The sequence below is a fragment of the Protobothrops mucrosquamatus genome, unplaced genomic scaffold (assembly GCF_001527695.2).
Source record: "Protobothrops mucrosquamatus isolate PMUCROS unplaced genomic scaffold, P.Mucros_1.0 scaffold1130, whole genome shotgun sequence".
Classification (NCBI taxonomy): Eukaryota; Metazoa; Chordata; class Lepidosauria; order Squamata; family Viperidae; genus Protobothrops; species Protobothrops mucrosquamatus.
In genome coordinates, this window is record NW_015387348.1 from 72,342 (window position 1) to 77,956 (window position 5,615).

A 5,615-nucleotide genomic window follows, 5' to 3' on the forward strand; every position below is an offset into this window, starting at 1 on the left:
TGTATTAAAAGTCGCATTTCCCTGGCAAGGAGTTAAACAGGCGGCCTCTTGTGATAAAGAAAGATTTGAAGGGCTCCGTGTCTTGTTCACGGCTTCCCTTTTCCTAATTTTACCTTTTCTAGACAAAAAAAGTACACATAGGCAGAAACCCTGCTTACAATATCCCCTTTCTTGCTGGGATTCAAGTCTCGGAGTCTCTGCCATGTTACGACCAGGCGTGTTTTGGTGAACCTGGACACGCTTGCCTCCAAAGTAGAGCTTGTGCGATAAGGGCAAGGCGACACACAGGCCTTGTGTAGACCCACAACCGCATCAATGCAACAAACAGCCGGAAGGAAGTCTCTGGCAAAACAAGCAGGCCTTTTTTGCAGCATGTTTTATGTAGAATATATGTAGACAAATAAAGGAGAATTCTGAGATTTTAGCTTTATAGAATGATCAGCATCCATGTACATCCTCGACTTACAACATTTGTTCGGGGTTGCAAAGGCACTGAAAGAAGTGGCTTACAGGCGGTCCTCACGCTTACGACCGTCGCAGCATCCCAACACATTCTCAAAAGTTGGTACCCTGGCAGCTGGCATGTATGTATAATAGTTGCAGCATCCCAGGGTCGGGGGGGGGGTCACCCTTTGCGACCAGCAAATGTGTGACCATTTCACGAAAGCAGCAAAACACACCGAAAATTGCAGTCACGGGACCCCGGGGGAGACGGCGAATGGCTGCGAATGAGACCCATTGCAGGGTGCCCAGAGTGGGATCACGTGACCAGAGGGGGGGGCTGTGGGAACTTTGAAATCGGGTTGTAAGTACCTTTATGGGGCTCCATTGTAATTCTGAATGGTTGCTAAGGGACTGGTCAGTAAATGAGGACTACCCACGTTATTTTAGGATTGTGCTAATAGAGCTTCTATGAAGACCCTGATCCTTTTAAAGAAGGAGAGGAGAGGAGAGGCGGAGAAGGAAGAGGAACCCCCCTCAAAGAGGGGGTGGTGGATTAGACCCAGGAAATATAAATAGATGAGACAGACAGACAGATAATGGATGGATGGATGGATGGACGGACGGACGGACGGACGGACGGACGGACGGACNCAGGCAGGCAGGCAGGCAGACAGATAGGGTAGATGTGGAGTGATGGGCGCAGCTCCCTGAGGTCCATGGTTGATTCAGCAGGTGGGGAAAGCCCCTAGTATGCCTCTGTGTGTGCATAGGTGTGGCAGGCGAACACTTAATCCTCCATTTTTTCTTAAGTTACCCTCCTTTTTGGCTTACAGATCAGGGATCGGGTGCCTGCCAGGCGCCTGTCCTTATCAGACTGAAAAACAGAGAGCTAGAAGGATCAGAACCGACTTCACCTTCCAGTTGATCTCTTAGATCTCTTTTCAACAGTGATGGGCAACATTGTTCAGCCTCTTCTTCCCAGTCCCAGCAGCTGCAGAGGAGCTGTGACGATGCTGTGTTAAACACAGAATCCTGAGGCTGGAAGGGACCTTAGAGGCCCTCTAGTCCAACCCCTTGTCTGACACGTCAGGAATCTTTACACCCTCCTGCCTCTCAAATTCCGAGTTTCACGAGATGTCAGCATTTGCAATCTGGAGACTGGCTGGTAGCCACTGTGGATGTTGCTGTTGTTGTTTTTTAATAGATGCATGAATTTTATTCTGTTTCTCTGCTATTTTAATTTAATAAGGTTTTGGTTTCTTCCACGTAGGGTTTTTTTTTCCCCATAAGCATAGACACACAGTATTTCTAGGGAGAAAAATAAACAAATATATAGAGAATAAATTGTGAGTGAATGAACGGACGAATGAATGAACGGACTGTTTTTAGTAGATGCCTGATAGTCTTCTGATGAATAGTTCCTTGATTTTCCAAAATTATTCTTATTAGCTTAATTTGTGTTTCATCTTTCTTCCCTTCTAGATTGGCTTCTTCCTCCTCTCCGCCCCTCCGGGGTGTCGGACGTGTGCAGGCGCCTTCCCCTCCTTTGCCAATATCAAACCAATTAGAAACAGCGACAAAGGAAAGAAAGAAGAAAGTAGGAAAGAAGGAAACATATTTTATGACGGCATAATTGTACCTGCATTTCTGTACGTTGGTTTTTCCAGCATGGGGGAGGCAACTTTCAGAGGGAAGGCCGTGCTGGACGTGGAGGAAAGACAGACCAGCATCTCCTTCCTTCTCTGCTCTGAGACTCAGCGGTTCCCAAGTCTTTTCCTTCCATGGGATTTTAGTGTCGGCTGTTGTATTGTGCCTGCATCTATGTAGAGGAAGTCCTCGGTTTAAAAGTGTTCGTTTAGTGACCATAAACTAAACGGCACTGAAAAAAGCGACATGGGACGGATGTTCACCCTTACGACCGTCGCAACATCCCTGCAGTCATGTGATCAAAATCCGGACGCTTGGCAACTGGCTCATGTTTATGACGGCTACCGTGTCCCGGGGGTCATGTGATCCACTTTGGTTGACCTTCTGACAAGCACGGTCAATCATTAAGCCAGATTCGCTTCACGACCGCGTGCTACATTTAATAAGTGCAGTGATTCACTTCACAGCTGTGGCAGGAAAGGGGGTAAAATGCAAAATTCTCTTAGCCATGGAATTTGGGGGGCTCCGTTGTGGTCGTAAGCCGAGGACCACCTGCACCCCACCACAAGGAACGATGCAAAAGGAATCCCCGGCTGCTGGGAATTCGTCTGCAAAACAGAGGAGGCCTAAAACCAGATCCGTCCAACAGATCTCCCCATAAAGGTCTTTTTCCCCTTGGCTGCCTCTTTCAAATCCTCCCCCTCGGGATCGCGCCATCTGCGGAGCATGGAAAGCACACCCACACCCACCAATGAAGGGCAAACACTGAACGGTTGGAAGACTGACGGGCTGCTTCTGATAACACTGCAAATAAAACACGACTCTTTTTAAATCTTCTTTTCTTTCCCTTCTTCCTTTGTTCAACCCACTTAACTACTGCCTGCCAGGCTGCGCATCTCCAGCTGGCATTCAACCCAAGTGTGCCTTCAGTCAATACAACGTGCTGTAAAATATATAGATGATAACGAAACGAAGGAGACGCCCATTTCATACATGTAGCCCTGAGTAGCAAAACCGGATCCTTGCAAAGCGTTAAATCCCGAGGAGAATTAAAAAAGGGCTGCTACCTGCAACCTACAGCCTGAATAACCGACTTTTTAAAAAAACAAAAACAAAAGGAGAACCATGCATTTTTGGCACCAATGTCATAAAACCAGGTTGTTAAGTGACTTTGCTTGCCAGATGGTCGCAAAAGGGGATCACGTGACCCCGGGACCACCGTGCAACCGTCATAAATATGAAGCCGTCGCCGAGCGTTTTAATTTTGATCCTGTGATCACGGAGATGCTGCAACAAGGGTCTGAAATGGTATAGGGTTTCCTGCCTGAGCAGGGGGTTGGACTAGATGACCTCCAAGGTCCCTTCCAACTTTTATTATTATTATCATTATTATTATTATTATTATTATTATTATTATTATTATTATTATTATTATTATTAAGTTGTAAGTGTGAAAAACGGTCGTAAGTCACTTTTTTTCAGTTCCGTTGGAACTTTGAACCATCGCTAAATGAACTGTTGTTAAGTCCTGGACTACCTGCCAAGGGTCTCCTGCTGGAGCAGAGGGTTGGACTAGAGGACTTCTGAGGTCCCTTCCAATTCTGCTTTTCGACATCCCGCCCAAAGCAGATTCCCGGGCATCCCGTCTGCAGACCTCCTCCCGCCAATAATAATAATAATAATAATAATAATAATAATAATAATAATAATAATAATAATAATAATAATAATAATAATAATAATAATAATAATAATAATAAAAAAAAAAAAGTTGGAAGGGATCTTGGAGGTCATCTAGTCCAACCCCCTGCTCAGGCAGGAAACCCTATACTACCATTTCGGACAAGTGGCTGTCCAGCCTCTTCTTAAAAACCTCCAGTGTTGGAGCATTCACCGCTTCTGGAGGCAGGTAGTTCCACTGGTTAATTGTTCTGACTATCAGGAAGTTTCTCCTTAGTTCTAGGTTGCTTCTCTCCTTGATCTGTTTCCACCCGTTGCTTCTTGTCCTGCCCTCAGGCGCTTTGGAGAATAGCTTGACTGCCTCTTCTTTGGGGCAGCCCCTCTTGCAAAGCGCTCTCCAAACAGAGAAACGTTCCAAGTTTTGTATTCCAAGCGGCAACTGGAGGCGTCTTGTTTCCCTGGACTTTTTACCTTCCTACCTTCCTGGCTCTCCCGGCCGAGCGAGGCCCGTGTCAGACTCGCCGGCTCCACTTCACCAACGCCAATAAAGCGTCGCTTTCTTAGGTAGCAGCACCAACTAAGCACGTCAGGGCCGCCGGTTGTTGCTGCATGAAAGCCAACAGCCTTTTCCATCCCTTTCCCCGGCTGGCCTGGTTGAGCGGCCAGGGAGCCAAGGGGCTGATTAGCTGGGGAACAAAGAGGGCATTGGGGGAGGCTGTCCCCGGGCCAGAGAGAGGGAGCCGGCTCCCGCAAGAGAGGGCTGCTTCCCCAGAACCTCTCCTTCTGAAACCTCTAGGCAGGATTTGTATATGTGATGATTTATTTCAGGCATTTTAGCCCTGCTCCACAAGAAGAAGAGAGAAGAGAGAAGTAGAAGGGGAAGGGGGGGGGAGGAAGAGGAGGAGGAGGAGGAGGAGGAGGAGGAGGAGAAGAAGAAATGATTCTTGCAGAGGCCATTAGACTCAGCAATAAAGAGCCCCTTAGAGCCCTGATGATGAAGCTGAGGTAACAAGCTCACCATCCGAGTGTGTGTGTGTGTGTGTGTGTGTGTGTGTGTGTGTGTGTGTGTACTGCCCATCTCAGTTACATTTCACAGTACCTAGTTCTAGTCTTAGGGTTAGCTCACCATGAACTCATAGAGGAAAATGGACATTGCCAACAAACTCAGAGTGCTTGGGTATGGTTAGGAGGGCACTGACCTTCCTAGCCTGCCCTATCTATGTTTCCTGGTAAAATTCATGGGAAAATCCCATAAGAGGAAAATTCCACTTAGGGTTAGGGTTAGGTCACCATGAACTCATAGGGCAAAATGGACATTGCCAACAAACTCAGAGTACTTGGGTATGGTTAGGAGGGCACCTACTTTTCTAGCCTGCCCTATCTATGTTTCCTGGTAAAATTCATGGGAAAATCCCATAAGAGGAAAATTCCACTTAGGGTTAGGGTTAGGTCACCATGAACTCATAGGGCAAAATGGACATTGCCAACAAACTCAGAGTACTTGGGTATGGTTAGGAGGGCACTTACTTTTCTAGCCTGCCCTATCTATGTTTCCTGGGAAAATACATGGGAAAATCCCATTGGAGGAAAATTCCACTTAGGGTTAGGTCACCATGAACTCATAGGGCAAAATGGACATTGCCAACAAACTCAGAGTACTTGGGTATGGTTAGGAGGGCACTTACTTTTCTAGCCTGCCCTATCTATGTTTCCTGGTAAAATTCATGGGAAAATCCCATAGGAGGAAAATTCCACTTAGGGTTAGGGTTAAGTCACCATGAACTCATAGGGCAAAATGGACATTGCCAACAAACTCAGAGTACTTGGGTATGGTTAGGAGGGCA